Source organism: Pseudorca crassidens, chromosome 13 (genome assembly GCF_039906515.1).
Source record: "Pseudorca crassidens isolate mPseCra1 chromosome 13, mPseCra1.hap1, whole genome shotgun sequence".
Taxonomy (NCBI): domain Eukaryota; kingdom Metazoa; phylum Chordata; class Mammalia; order Artiodactyla; family Delphinidae; genus Pseudorca; species Pseudorca crassidens.
The window spans coordinates 24075249-24091745 of record NC_090308.1 but is presented as its reverse complement, the minus strand read 5'-3'; the positions used below and the strand labels follow the sequence as shown (position 1 = coordinate 24091745).

At 41.7% G+C, this 16497-nt stretch overlaps 1 pseudogene; it reads right to left on the bottom strand.

Annotated features, from left to right (window-relative positions):
- Positions 1-253: 253 nt before the first annotated feature.
- LOC137204957 (FUN14 domain-containing protein 2 pseudogene) lies at positions 254-825 on the bottom strand (annotated as a pseudogene).
- Positions 826-16497: the final 15672 nt, after the last annotated feature.

Genomic DNA, 16497 nt, shown 5'->3' with positions numbered 1-16497 from the left:
TGCTGACCTAGAGATTAGTCAAGGGGGGAGTGTGGTGGGAGAAGAGTTAATGTCTACTGTCTCCTCCGTTGCCGTCAAGGTCATGGTGGGGCGTTTATCCACCAACAGATGCCTACAGAAGCCATTCAGATACGCCACGGCAGGGAGGAAGGCATGGGAGAAGAGGACCAAGAGGAGAGACTTGCTATCCTATGATGGAGTGAAGAGGCTGCTGGCTGGAAAAACCAGGAATAAGGAAGTGAAGTCATCCTCTTTAGGAGGCCATACCAAGCAGAAAGCCTCTGAAAAAAATCCACCAGTCATTAGAACATTCTTCTTCACGAACGACACCACCTCCTCTAGTTTGCTTTTGACCTCCGTAGGTATCTGGTTGCTCTTGCGGATCTTCAGCTGTTCCTTGGCTTTCTTCATGTCCTTCTCTACCCGCTGCCCGTCCAGTTTGATGTAGCCAGTATGGTTTGCAAGCTGAAGCAGGAAAAATCCACCTCCCAGAGCTGTGGCAGCCAACCTTCCAACCTTCCGGAATAAGAAACCCGTGCACCATCCAGTGACCCCTCCAATTAACAGCTGGGTTGCCACGCTATACTTTTCAGCTGAAGGCCCAGATTCCTGCCCAAACAGCTTGCACCACCCTGGCTGCTTTTTAGCAAGTTCTGCAAGGTCCAGTGATTCAAAATTCACCTCCAGGTTTCCTTGACTGGCTGCGGCCATTTCAGCGAGCTGGTCTCGCGATGACACCCGTCGGGCCTCCGCGCGGTAGGATGCAGAGTGGCGCGCTGCGGTCGGCGCGAGCTGGCTTCCGGCACTTGGGGAAGATGTTTCCATTCCCACGGCGGCGGCGGGAGACGTGGGCGCCATCTCGGTTTGTGTAGTCTTAGGTCTGGTTTTGGAGATCCTCCTGAGTATCTCCTGACACTTTTATTTTATTTTACTTTTCTGGTACGTGGGCCTCTCACTGTTGTGGCCTCTCCCGTTGCGGAGCACAGGCTCCGGACGCGCAGGCTCAGCGGCCGTGGCCCACGGGCCCAGCCGCTCCGCGGCATGTGGGATCTTCCCGGACCGGGGCACAAACTCGTGTCCCCTGCACAGGCAGGCGGACTCTCAACCACTGCGCCACGAGGGAAGCCCTCCTGCCACTTTTAAAAGGTAAGTAATCCTTTTACCCTGCTACGGAGCACAATACTGGGGATGTGAGACCAAGAATGGTCAGGTGTAGGAAATTAAAGGAAAGCCCGTTCACTCTCCTTTAATAGCACCCTGTATTAATTTAATTTCAAAGTTGAGAAAGACTCCAGGATAGTCTAGTCTAATCATCATACATTGGGTGCACATTGGCTGCCTTAAATAAAACTTCCTGTTAGTATTTCCCCAGAGTATTTCCAAGGAAATGGGTCTCTGAGAATAGTGATTGCAGTCAGGTCCTTGGCAGCTTGTACAAGGGTAGTGAGTGATGGGCTAGTGCTTATGATAAAAGCTAATTTACTGAATAAACTGCGTGGTAGACACTTTTCTAAGTTCTTCGTATGCGTTTACTCTTTAATCCTCACAATAACCTTATGAGGCAGGTACTATTATAATCCTTATTCTACAGATGAGGAAAAGAGAGCTGGAATTCAAACCAACACTTTCAACACTTGGCATCTTTTACTATTATGTCATACTATTCTAGAAAAAGAGAGACTATTGTAGTTAGTGGATAAGAATATTTCTTAGAGACCTTATTTATGATGAAGATATGTATATAAAACCTGATCCTCAAGGATACTTTCAGATCCTTCTCTGTGATTATCTGATATCAGGAGCTTTCTTACCCCATAGGAACATTGAAGTTTACTTTATTAGCAGTAAACTAATAAATAAGGGATTCAGAACTATAGTTTGCTGACTTCCTATAGATCTTGAAAGCATCATTTCTGTAACTGAACAATAGCACAGGGGCCATTGAGAAAACCAACCTGTAATAGGTTGAATTTCAATGACTTATGTTTTTATTTTATTTTGTTTTATTTTATTTTAAGAAATGGTATCTTCTCCAGGAAGAAAAATCCTGTTAACTTAAGAAAATACATTTTGGAGCATAAAAGTCCAGTCTGATATATTTTGCTTAAATCCAGGAGAACTGTACTTATTCAAATTATAAAGCAGAGAGTTCAACTGAAAATGTGGTCTCATGATAAATAGATTGTAAAGGAGAGAAAATATAATCTGACAGCAGGCATTTTAAAGCTTATTTTTTGCATTATAGAGTTTTGCAATAGAGTTTTGGAAGAACTTTTAAGATACTTGGAGAAGTATCAGGAATGATTTAAAATCATAGTTAACAAATGCCATGGGTTTTATTGTCCAAGCAAATTCTTGTATCTTAACATCTATGGGAGAGATGAGCTATATATACAATAGACAAAGCACTTTTATTTTTTAATGATTTTCTGTTTTTCTTTGTCTTTGACTCAAAAGGTTTTATTTTCTGGCCTATTTAGGTGGATGATATCCACTTAGGTAATCAGGTTGAAAATATGAGCTATTATATTTTGATCATGACACACAGTTGCTGGAAAATTAGATTCCCTGTAATTGGATTGATGCTGAAATTGTAATTATAAATTTCTATTGTTATTTTGCTTTCTTTTATTTGATTTTTTAAAACTGGACAGTTGTTGTGGAAATTAACTCAGACCTGACAACTTCAAGTGGTAGAAATATATGAGCTGAAGTTTCTAGTGTTCAACAAATTGAGGAACTTAGTTTTGAAATGTGAAGTTTCTGTTGCTCTTAATCTTTATAAAATAAAGATGTAGCATTTTTCTCTGCTTTGACTTAGACAAGTATAACATTTCCCACACTTGAGTCATCCCCCTACCACTTTCACAAATTTTTGCTGTCTACCACCCATATACACTTATTTATTATACTTTTTTTTTTTTTTTTTTTTTTTGGTGGTACGCGGGCCTCTTACTGCTGTGGCCTCTCCCGTTGCGGAGCACAGGCTCCGGACGCGCAGGCTCAGCAGCCACGGCTCACGGGCACAGCCGCTCCGCGGCATGTGGAATCTTCCCGGACTGGGGCATGAACCCATGTCACCTGCATCGGCAGGCGGACTCTCAATCACTGCGCCACCAGGGAAGCCCTATTATACCTTTTTAATTGACTTGTTTTTATGCTTAACCTCATCTTAGGCAACAATATGCATGAAATGACAGGTTTGATATACTAATTATATACTTTTTCATTACTTAGTAGCAAAATAAGTACTAATGTGTTACAATTTTAAATGTTTTATCCTTATACCATCTAAAATCAACTGTAGTACCAACATTTGGGTAAAAACTGTCCTGGTGTAACAGCTGGGCATTTAAAGTAAAAGTATTTAAACTTTTCCTCTATTTTTTCTTCTTTCTTTCCTTTTTAAAGTTTGAATATGTCGAACTGACTTATCAAGTTACCACTCAAGTGGTGCTTCTCAATCTCTTTTCCTCTGTAGAGAAATGGTGGAGGATGTATATTCCTCTGTCCAAAGTGAATCACTGAGCCAACTCGGCTGTTTGTTATTCTGGGCATGTACGCCATAACTCCACCACTCTCTCTCCTGCTGAAGAAAGTATAACAGAATGCAAGTGAGCTAACCTTGATTTTCTGTATTTTTAAGAGTAAATCATTTACAAACTCAATCCTTTAATTATGAGTAGTAAAAAACAATTTCCTTGCAACATACCCATCTGCTGATTGCAACATCATGCTTAAGAGCCTCTGTTCTTACAGATTAAAAGGTGCTGCCAGAATTTTTGTTTCTGTTTTAAATTTGCATTCAAGCAACAGTGTGCTTGAGATTATTTTTTTTAACTACAAACAATTGTTTTAATTCCATTCTCTTTAATACCCTTTTTTTCTCTTTCAGAAAGGTTCTTTTAATCTCAGAATTTTAAAAAGGAGAGTACTGTATTGAGAACTCTCAGTGACCTGGTGGATTATTATGGGATTATTCTTTGTCATTATAGGGTGACCAGTTTGTCCCAATTTGCCTTGGACTTTTCTGTTTTTATCACTGGAGTCCCACATCCTGGGAAATCCCTCAGTTCTCAGCAAATGGGACAGTTGACCACCCTAAAGCAGGCTGACAGAAATGGAGAATGTGACTGGATAGGATTTTAGTTGGGTGTATAATTGGTAATCCATATATTTAAATATGCTGAGATCTTGAACTTCAACATAATGATCGCAGCTAAAAATGGGCAGAGAGATCTCTCTATTGCTCAACTTGTCCGTTCTCTAAATTGCTTCTCTAGTGAGCTATCAAAAACACACTTCTTAATTATGTCACTGCATTGAGTAACAAGGCTTCACATTTATTTCAGGAAGAATCCAAACTCTAGAAATTGCCTCACCCAGCCTCGCTTGATTTGGTCCATTGGTTCTCAAACTTTACTCTGGGAAGGACCACCTAGAAAATGTGTTTAAAATGCACATTCCTATGCCCCTGATTCAAAGAGAATAAATCTGGAGAGCAACTAAAAGCATTTTTTCAAAAACAAGCACAGTGGGGGACTCTTTTTCAGGTAGTCCTTGGACCATGTTTTGAGGAAAATTGACCTAGTTTGGTTTTTTTTTTTTTCCTAGTTTGGTTTTTATCCCCATTTTTTAAATGCCCAGTTGTTGGTTTATTCTCTGGGCTTATTAAAATTCACTTAACTTTTCAGTGTTCCAGGCCTTCTACCTGAAGCCCTCTCCTACATCTCTGTTGGTCAGTCAGATTTCTACTACCTGGACGTCCCCTTTCCCAGGAAGCCTCTGCAAGGCCCCGTTAGGGTTAATGTCTCTCTCCTTGTCCTCTATTAGGACCCTGCCCCTCCTGCCAAGTGTCTAGAGCCCAGGATTGTAAATGCCTCTTCCTTGTGTGTATCTCTCTTTAAGCCGAGTTCAGTGCCCATAGACACCTCTCATCTTATTTATGATTATGTCCTCAGGCTCTAGCTCATTGTTGAGCACATGGTAAGAGCACAAGATTGTTTACTGAAGAATTAAATTTCTTTAGTAATGGGTAGATTGACGTAACACAGTCCTAGGAACTGAGACTCAGGTGCATCTCTCTGGTATTGGGTTATCCCCTTCCCCAGCCCTCCTCGTATCCGTGGGTATGTTTGGGGGCTTAGGAATACTGGGATTTGGTTGTGGGGAGAAGTGCAGGGCCCCTGGAGAGGGAGACAAGGGAATGAGAAGTTACAGGTTTAGGGGAATGTCATTGCATTCCTCCCCAGCTGGACCTGAGGGACTGGTCTGGAGCCTGAGTAGAGAAAGGGGTGGTGGCAATTTCATCCATTTCACAGAGGTTCAAGGGGCAGACGTGATGCAGCCAGGGGGCTTGAGAACAGGGAGCCACACGCATTCCCTGACACCACACGTGTACACACACTGCACATCACACACACACACCACACGCACCACGTGCATCACACGTACATACCACACATATACACCATATACTTCACACACACCACTCATACCAAACCACACACACACACCCATACACACACTCAAAGCTTCTCCCTCCAACACCACCTAGGACCCAGCTTTGCCTCCTGAGGGCTCTGGGCCGCCGTCAGCAGGGCTAGCAGTGTTGTCTCTGAGGGAAACGGCAGTATAATTGTCCTGAATGCTCAAGAGCTCCTGATCTCCCTGGAAATTCCATAAAAAATCCCAAAGAGATTTAGTGGAGGTGTTGAAGGGAAGGTCATGAGCGGAGATCTTGCATTAACAAAAAGGGGCTGAGTGCTAGCATCATTGGACTTCATTTGTGAAAAGTGGACTTCTGAATGAGACCGAGAATAAGTAAAATCCAATTTCTAGACAAGGCCTGTCATGAAAGTTCAGCCTTAGACTGCCCAAAACAAGACTTTCTCATAAGTCTGGGCCGACAGATCTATGAAATGGGGTGGCTGAATGCTAACATTTTATTGCTTTCTGGACTTTTCGTACGAGTCATTCGAAATAAAAGGTGCTACCATTCTTGACAACTGGTGGCGCTGTGGAGTTCTTTTTCTGGCCTTGAGAAATTGCCACTGAGCCAGTGTACAGCAGGTCCTATATCAAATCTGGTTTTGAACAACTAGAATTGACCTTGCTGGTCGTGATACCGGTGAGGTGCTTCTGAATTAGATTGTGCTGAGCCCATCTCAGCAGCTTGGGAAATGGTGAGGCACGAACACACAGCTGATGTGTGCCTGGGAGAGTTTCACAATTGTGTGAATGATGGCTAGACAGATACTCAGTGTGAACACTACACATTGACTTAAAATGGTATTGACATCCTCTGGTGAATGATCTTGTCATGCTACGTGACAATATTCAGATGTATTCTCTGAGCAATTCCCTGCGTTAAACACCTTACTGTGTACTGGTAACAAGGAAGAGAATTTAGTATTTCTGTAGCGGTATCTTGAAATACGCCTAACTCTAGGAAGAACGAAAATAAACATATAAATAAGTAACCACGATGGGAATTTTCTAATGAAATAACACCTAGTTGTCCGAAATTTTGTTTCCAGTTAATGGACATCGAGTCAACTTATATAACTGTCATAGCAAAGTTACATTATTGTAAATTGTTATTTTTATTGTTATTCAAAATAAGAGAGTATTATTCTTGAGGGGGGAATAATCAATGTATTTAGAAAGGTGGAGAGACCAACTGGTAAGAGTAATATGCACATTTATTTTAAAGATCACACATTAACATTTTTTTTTAAAAAGAGAGAGGGAGAGAAGAAAGTGTTAATGTAAATTTACTGCAATTTCACAATTTTAACACCAATTAAATTGAATGTTTGAAAGATACCAGAACTCTTATAAATGTATAAGGTCAGGGAAAGCTTATGCTTGACTTTCAGTTGAGAAGTAAAAAAGAAATGCCAAGTGTGATAAATGGAAATTCCAGAAAACACAGAGAATTAGATGGCTCTATACTCTGGTTAGAAACTGGAGGAAGGTTAGTGGCTGGTCTATCCGTCCTCTAGAAGAAAGGGCAGCAGAAAATGAAGTAGTCCTCAAGACCACAAAATAGGTGAGTTATGGGAGCAAATTCACAAAGACCCCTGAGTGGTTGTGTGTAAGTCAGTCAGTGAAAAGGATAATCAGAAGCTCCTGAGATGGAGTCAGCTGGCTGATTTCTGCCACTGAAGCTAGCATACCCAACCGTTACATTATCCAGTTCGATGGAAGAAAATAAATTTCCAAATTCAAGCCCAAAATTCCCATGTTCTTGCAGGTAGGCAAGATTTGGAGGCAAAAATGAGGTACCCTGTTAAAATTTGAACATAGGGAAATAATTCTGACAGTTGGACTATAAATTACATTAGAAATATGTACATTTGCCTTAAATTTTAATTATTAAAATGGTGGCAGTAGTGGGCTTATCTCCCGACCACAACCATGATAGAATCATCTTGTCTTTTAAATCACCCCCTCCTAGATTCACCACTATCCTTTAGCCACAGTTATTGGTGATAATGTGTCGTTCCTCTCAGGTAGGCTGGGGTGGAGAAAATGTGAATCCCTCCATCTTCTAGTGCCTGAATGGCTGCAGAATTGTCTGTTATATGATGAAAGTTTATCGATGTAAAGAAGGAAAGTAATGGCAGTTGGTCAGCCATAGAAACGTGAAAATGTTGAGGGACAGAGGCCAGCACCAGTGGTCTTCATCCACGCACAGGACAACCTGACCTAGGATTGAGCTGCTTGCCAGTGTGGTGGGTCTGTCCCTGGAAGTGGAGATAAAAGCATATACCTCTGAGGGCTCAATGACGGACAGTCCAACTAAATCCCCTTGCTATATGTGATTCCATGCTCAATCAATAATAACATTTCTTCTAGTAATACTTTTATGTCTCACGTAAATATGTGTATGGGTGGACCATAGTCAGCATACACATTCTGTTATGGTTTGGGGTATCATTTGAAATAAACAAACTGGCATTGTGGTTTTCTACATCTTAGCCTTTGGGAGCTTGGTTAATGTAAATCCACCCTTGTCTTAGTCTGTTTGGGCTGATATAACAAAATACCAGAGACTGGGTAGCTTATAACAACAGAAATTTATTTCTCATGGTTCTAGAGGCTGGGAAGTCCATGGTCAAGGTGCTGACGGATTTGGTGTCTGTGAGGGCCCACTTTCTGCTTCGTGGACAGATGTCTATGTCTTCACGTGGTGGAAGGGGCAAGTGAGCTTTCTGGGGTCTCTTTTACAAGGCAGTAATCCCACTTATAAGGGCTTTACCGTCATGAACCAATCATCTCCCAAGGGCCCCACTTCCAAACACCAGCATACTGGGAATTAGGTTTCAACATGCGAATTTGGGGGAACACAAACAATCTATAGCAGGAGTCCCCAACCCCTGGGCCTTGGACAGCTACCAGTCTGAGGCCTGTTAGGAACCGGGCGGCACAGCAGGAGGTGAGTGGCGGGCGAGCAAGTGAAGCTTTGTCTGCCGCTCCCCATGGCTCCCCACCGCTCGCATTACCGAGTGAGCCATCCCACCATCCCCCGCCCCCCCAGTCCGTGGAAAAATTGGCTTCCACAGAACTGGTCCCTGGTGCCAAAAATGTTGGGGACTGCTGATCTATAGCAACCCCTTAAATTATTCTTAATTATTTCTTAACGGGATGGCAAATTTAATTTCTGTGCCTTAAGGACTAATGGTCAGATCCCAGACTCTGATGAATTCCTGAGTTGATGGAGTTGATGCCAGCCTTGTGACTCCTGGCTGAGTGGCTAGCCTAAGCTGTGACATATGACCTTGCAGCCTTTCTTTCTTCAAATTGCTTCAATATGGTTATGGGCAAAAAGTTCCTTTCCAGATATGATATTCCTAGGGGTTGTATGTAGAAACTGTATTTGTTAATAGGCCTGTTTATTTTAAATAAAATATAAATGTATAGTTATAACTCAGTTTAGGGAAAAGACTAAATTTTCTTTTTTGGGGAAGGATGTGTGGTAGCCAGCTTCCAGTGGTCGTCAGTATTCATACCTTTCTATAATCCATTTCATGTGGATGAGGGCTGGCCTGTGTGACAAATTACGTATGGTGGAAATGATATCTGTGATTATCAAGACAGACTTATATAATACACTGCAGCTTCCACCGTGCTTTCTCTCAGATCACTCAGGCTGGAGAAAGCCAGCCACCGTATTGCAAGGACACCCAAGCAGTCCTGTGGAGAGGTCCACATGGAGAAGAATTAACGTGACAGCCATGTGATTGAGCCACCTTAGAAATAGATCTTCTGGTCCTGGTCAGGCTTTCAGGTGCCTGTAACCCCAGCCAGCTTCAGACCACAACGTTATGAGTACCTCTGAGTTAGAAACGCCCAGTCAAGCTGCTCTGGAATTCGTGATCTAAGGAAACCGTAAGAGATAATAAATGCTTATTGTCGTTTTAAGCCACTAAGTTTTGCAGTGATTTATTATGCAGCAACAAATAACTAATACAGAATTTGGTATCTTCAAGTATGGTGATGCTATTAAAAAAATGAAAAACAAAAACTGAGAGCCCCGAGAGAGGGAACAACCAAGGAAAAACCTTCTTAGGCAGAAGTAGGATTGATGCTTAATCAAGGAGTTGGCGCATGGGCCCAGCTGTATATCAGAGCTGCTGTGGATCACTGACTCCCATGTGCCCCCTGCTCTAACACTTTTATAATAAATGAGTGTCTAGAGTGGCTATCCTGTACTTGTCCCACCATTTTATGTTTGATGTGTTTGGGGCAGATGGTGCATCTCTTTAGTTCATAGGTCTTGAGATCAAGAGGAATCCCACTCGAGGAACTTTATTTGAAGAACTCTGCCTGAGGATCCTCATCTATACCTGATTCCATCTGCATAAGGAGATCCTGGGCCACGAGCCTGAGATGATGCTATAAGAGGATGAACATTTCAGTGACCTTGGAGTGGGCGAATGCCGTGTGTATGTGGGTGTGTGTGAATCACTGAGAGTCAGAGAGTGGGCTGTGGTGTCTTTCCTCCGGGGGCCCGTGATGACCCTCATCTCCTGGTATTCATACCCTTCTGTAGTCCTCTCTTTCTTCTATACCAGAATACTGTAGCCTGGTGGCTTATAAATAGCAGACATTTATTTCTCATAGTTCTGGAGGCTGGGAAGTCCAGGATCAGGGTGCTGGCAGATTTGGTGTCTGGCAAAGGCCTACTTCTGTTTCATAGACAGATGTCTTTTTACTTTGTCTTCACATGGTGGAAGGGGAAAGGGAATTCTCTGGGGACCGCTTTTGTAAGGACACTAATTTCATTCATAAAGGCTCTACCTCATGATCGAGTCACCTCTCCAAAGTCCTACCTCCAAGTACCAGCACATTGGGGGTTAAGTTTCAATACATGAATTTTGGAGGGACACATTCAGTCTATAGCACCCCTTGTAAACTGAATCATTGTTGGTCTGTGTGGTCAATAAATTATGGTAGAAATGATGGTGTGTATCTTCTGAGGTTAGATCATAAGAGGCGTTGCAGCTCTGATATGTAAGGGCACTCAAGCAGCCCCGTGGTGAGACCCCCATGGAGAGGACTTGACTTGGCAACACAACTTGCCAACCATGTGAGTGAGCTACATTGAAAATGGTTCCTCCATTTCCTTCGGGTTGCTGCAGCCCAAGTGACGTGTGATTGTAACCTCATGAGAACCTTGATCCATAGCTACCTACCTGAGCCACTCCTGAACTCCTGACCCAGAGAAGCTTACAAAAGATGATTAAATGAGTATTGTTTTAAGCCACTAGGTATTGGGGTTGTTTGTTAGACACTATTAGATAAGAAATATGGGGTATAAAGATGAATAAATGATATCTGTTCATTTCTTCTTCATTTTCTTAAGACAAATTCAGGATAATATGCCAGAAAAGTTTGGATTACAGTGTTTTACGATGCCGAGAACTCCACCTTTGTAATGTGGAAACGGAATGTCCTTTCTGTTAAAGAACTGGTTAATTTGATATTTACCAAAGGATTAAGGATTTGTTCTATCACATCATTATCACCAAAAGATGAATAGTAACAATGACAAACATTTACTGAGGGTGCTTTGCTAAATACTTTAGGTATTATATAAATTATTCCTCAAACAATGCTATGATGCAGATATTATTATTATTCCCATATTTTAGATGTGGAAATTGAGGTTCTAAGGGTTAAATAGAGTGACCCAAGGTCACACAGCTATTAAAGGTCAGGTCTTCCTGACTATAAAACGTATATATTTGTAACCAGTAAGCTGTGTTATCTCCTTATTTGAAAATTCTGCTTGGAGAGGCCTTGAATTTAAAATATGGAACATAGGCTCTAGCTGTTCAGGGTTTAGCGTCTGAATGCCAGAGAAGTTGACACTGACCATGTAAAATCTGTTTCATTCTATGAGCTATTCTTATTTCAGAATTTCCAGCGTTCGTTTATGTAATAGGAACCACATGGATCACACTCTGGTAGTTATACAGGAAGACAAATGAGATGACTACATGCTACAACTAATGACTCCTGGGCCTTGATTTCCTGCTTGCATTTCCTAACTAAAGCCACTTACTGGGATGGCAGGCTGTCACTGAAGTTAAACAAAATAAATCATGGGTTGTAAAATTAAAAACAATAACCCAATTTTATGGCTGTTTTGCTCAGACTGTAAGAGCATTGAGGATAATGGTCACGGCTGAACCAAGCTTAGATATTGCTAAGGCCAATTTTATGCCTTGTCATGCTTTTCATTTGCCTTTGCTTCAAGCTAATGGTAAAACAATTGGAAGATTGCTTTGAATCAAACATAACCACAGAAGAAACTTTAAAGAAGAGAATATATTAGCTTAATAGCTCAATAAAGCAAATTCAAATGTTCCCTTTGGCCAAAGTTTCACTTCATTTTAGCTCAGATTTTCCAGGATATTCTTCAAAAGGTAATGAATTGGCAAATTATTTGCCATTTCTAGTTGCATATTTAAGTGAAGACAAATCTTTATAGTTTTCATATTGAGAGGTTATGGATTTCTATTACCTTTTAATGGAAATTAAAAATCTATCATCCACAAGCAAAAATGGTATAGGTGGGCTTCCCTGGTGGCGCAGTGGTTGAGAGTCCGCCTGCCGATGCAGGGGACGTGGGTTCGTGCCCCGGTCCGGGAGGATCCCACATGCCGCGGAGCGGCTGGGCCCGTGAGCCATGGCCGCTGGGCCTGCGCATCTGGAGCCTGTTGCTCCGCAATGGGAGAGGCCACAACAGTGAGAGGCCCGCGTACCACAAAGAAAAAAAAAAAATGGTATACGTGTATCTATGCATAACTGTGTGTGGAGGGTAGGGAGGTGGAGGGGTGGAGAGGGGGTCAGGAAGGGAAGGGGCCCAGAGTAGAGCCAGAATAGCATTGTTACCATTGGAAGAAACTCACCTGGGAAAGAATAGTGACCTATCTCTAAATCAAATTAAATCTCTCTCCAGTTTGGCAGGAGATTCTGTCTCAGTCATCTTGAGACTTTAGAGTCATCAGAAAGCTAAAATGATGCCTAAAAAATTGGGAGAGAGCCTCACGGCTGTTCCTGGGCTCCTTGTTGTCCGTCCTAATGCCAAGCTGGCTATGATGGTGTTTGCCTGAGCTGGGAGCCCTACTTCCTAGGATCCAGTCTTCCAGATCCACCAGGCAGCCATTTCTGGTGGAAAGCTTTGATACCTTTCAAAGTACTGTCAAAGTGAGGCACGTACCCTCACTACCAATGGGACCTTCCACTCTATTCCCTCCCCAGAGCAATGTCCAGCTTCCAATGCTGCTTCCACACCTTTCCCACCAAAAGCACTCACCTCTTTTCTGCCCCTTCCACAACCCTTAGCTTAATCTCTTTAAGGAATTCAGGTTTTCTGAGTGTGAAAGTCAGGCAGGGGGCTGGGATGCTTTCAGGCAACTTCTGAAACAAAAATCTCCTCTGAGGCCAGTAGCACAGAAGGCCTGGTTCCCTTTTTGGAACAAGGGGAAGCAAGCAAAAAGCAGGGGTAAACAAAACTCAGTATCTCAGTGTATTAACGCCTCACTGTAAGAGTAAAGATTCCGGGTAGGGAAATGCCAGATGAGTAACAGCTCACCAGCCACGCTATATTCATATTGGCTCTGGTCCAGTGGAAGTTCAGTTGTTAAAGAGCAGGTATAAATTCTTCATAAATACGACTTGGCCACACCCCTTACTCTGGGCAAAGTTCCTTTAGGGAGGACCTACTAGTGCTGTCTTTACTGTATATCAAGAGTCAGGGAGAATAAGGATTGCTGGCACTTCAGGGCACTCCCCAGTGGGTTTGGAGTGAGTCTTGAAGAGGCAGTCGTATACTCTAACCTCCTCAGAGAAGAGCTTCCTCGGATAAATGTTAAATCTGCATTAGAGCAGAATACAGCTCTTTACTTGTCACTTGTTTCATCCCTGGGTCTATTGCTGGAAAATTCCTCTTGTCCAGTGTTATCAAGCGAGCTGGCTAACTTCTGGAGAAAGCTGCTCATAAAACTGATAAGAGCCCTCTCTTCAACAACCTAATTTGAACTTTATCCCAGAGACCTTGAGAAACTGGATCTGCGTTTTTATAATCCAAGAGTTGAACGTAGTCCTGCACATTCGGGTAACATTCGACCTTGAAATGTTGTTCTAAAAGTCATGTTTCCCCCTTGCCGGCTTTGACGTTATCCGTGCATCAGTGCACACTTTATCATGGTAACGCGTCAGGAATGTGCAGAATGGTTGAGGAGCTTGAATGCCAGGGCAGTTTCAAGTTTGCTGGACTCTTGTAACCAGCTCACTGGATCAGTTGCTGGAAGACTGTTACACTGCGTATGCTGAAGGAGAACTGACGTTCATGACCAAGTCGCTTTCAAGGGCAGTTCAAAGTGTTGGCTGACAAGGCTGTGCTTGGCCGATACTTTCCTTTTGGAGTATATTCTGTCATTGCTAGTGAGATATGCCACAGAAAATGCCTATTTCTTATTTTGGTCTCAGGAAAGCTATTACAATTTGTTTGTAAAGAAATGCTTGAATTTGAATGTTAAAAATGGGTTGCTGTATTGCAACCCATTAAGGGGACAACGAACTTTGGTGTCAAAGTCCTGGGTTTGAATCCAGGCCTGTCACTCACTAGCTGTGTGAACCTGAAGTAATTATCTGTCTGAGCCTCAGTTTTCTAATGTGTAAGAGGGGTAGAATAATGTTACTTACCTTTCTAGACAGTCGCATATTATGTTAAAAGAGATAATGTATGCTATGCTCTTAGTGCACTAAGAAGCAGGAAAAAGTCAATAACTATTCTATGATATTGTTCACCCTGTTTGTTCTATCTGTCCAATAGGACTGCAAGTTTTTTTTTTTTTTTTTTTGGTGGTGGCTAAAGGGTATTTTATTTTATTTTTTTTACATCTTTATTGGAGTATAATTGCTTTACAATAGTGTGTTAGTTTCTGCTTTATAACAAAGTGAATCAGTTATACATATACATATGTTCCCATATCTCTTCCCTCTTGCGTCTCCCTCCCTCCCACCCTCCCTGTCCCACCCCTCTAGGTGGTCACACAGCACCGAGCTGGTCTCCCTGTGCGATGCGGCTGCTTCCCACTAGCTATCTGTTTTACATTTGGTAGTGTATATGTGTCAATGCCACTCTCTCACTTCATCCTAGCTTACCTTTCCCCCTCCCCGTGTCCTCACGTCCATTCTCTACATCTGCAGTTTTATTCCTGTCCTGCCCCTAGGTTCATCAGATTTGATGATGGCCATTCTGACTGGTGTGAGGTGATACCTCATTGTAGTTTTGATTTCCATTTCTCTAATGATTAGTGATGTTGAGAATCCTTTCATGTGTTTGTTGGCAATCTGTATACCTTCTTTGGAGAAATGTCTTTTTAGGTCTTCTGCCCATTTTTGAATTTGGGTGGTTTGTTTTTTTGATATTGAGCTGCATGAGCTGCTTGTATATTTTGGTGATTAATCTTTTGTCGGTTGCTTCATTAGCAAATATCTTCTCCCATTCTGAGGGTTCTCTTTTCATCTTGTTTATGGTTTCCTTTGCTGTGCAAAAGCTTTTAAGTTTCATTAGGTCCCATTTGTTTATTTTTATTTCCGTTTCTCTAGGAGGTGGGTCACAAAGGATCTTGCTGTGACTTATGTCACAGTGTTCTGCCTAGGTTTTCCTCTAAGAATTTTATAGAGTCTGGTCTTACGTTTAGGTCTTTAATCCATTTTGAGTTTATTATTGTGTATGGTGTTAGAAAGTGTCTAATTTCATTCTTTTACGTGTAGCTCTCCAGTTATCCCAGCACCACTTATTGAAGAGGCTGTCTTTTCTCAATTGTATATTCTTGCCTCCTTTATCAAAGATAAGGTGACCATATGTGCATGGTCTTATCTCTGGGCTTTCTATCCTGTTCTGTTGATCTATATTTCTGTTTTTGTGCCAGTACCATACTGTCTTGATTACTGTAACTTTATAGTATAGTCTGAAGTCAGGGAGCCTGATTCCTCCAGCTCTGTTTCTCTTTCTCAAGATTGCTTTGGCTATGCGGGGTATTTGTGTTTCCATACGAATTGTGAAATTTTTTTGTTCTAGTTCTGTGAAAAATGCCATTGGTAGTTTGATAGGGATTGCATTGAATCTGTAGATTGCTTTGGGTAGTATAGTCATTTTCACAATATTGATTCTGCCAATCCAAGAACATAGTATATCTCTCCATCTGTTTGTATCGTCTCTTTAATTTCTTTGTTCAGTGTCTTATAGTTTTCTGCATACAGGCCTTTTGTCTCCTTAGGTAGGTTTATTCCGAGGTATTTTATTCTTTTTGTTGCAGTCAGAGTGTCTCCTTAATTTCTTTCAGATTTTTCATCATTAGTGTATAAGAATGCAAGAGATTTCTGTGCATTAATTTTGTATCCTGCTACTTTACCAAATTAATTGATTAGCTCTAGTAGTTTTCTGGTAGCATCTTTAGGATTCTCTATGTATAGTATCCTGTCATCTGCAAACAGTGACAGTTTTACTTCTTCTTTTCCGATTTGGATTCCTTTTATTTCTTTTTCTTCTCTGATTGCCGTGGCTAAAATTTCCAAGGCTATGTTGAATAATAGTGGTGAGAGTGGGCAACTTTGTCTTGTTCCTGATCTTAATGGAAATGGTTTCAGTTTTTCACCATTGAGAACTATGTTGGCTGTGTGTTTGTCATGTATGGCCTTTACTATGTTGAGGTAGTTTCCCTCTATTCCTACTTTCTGGAGAGTTTTTATCAAAAGTGGGTGTTGAATTTTGCCGAAAGCTTTTTATGCATCTATTGATGTGATCATATGGTTTTTCTCCTTCAATTTGTTAATATGGTGTATCACATTGATTGATTTGCATATATTGAAGAATGCTTTCATTCCTGGGATAACCCCCACTTGATCATGGTGTATGATCCTTTTAATGTGCTCTTGGATTTGTTGGCTACTATTTGGTTGAGGATTTTT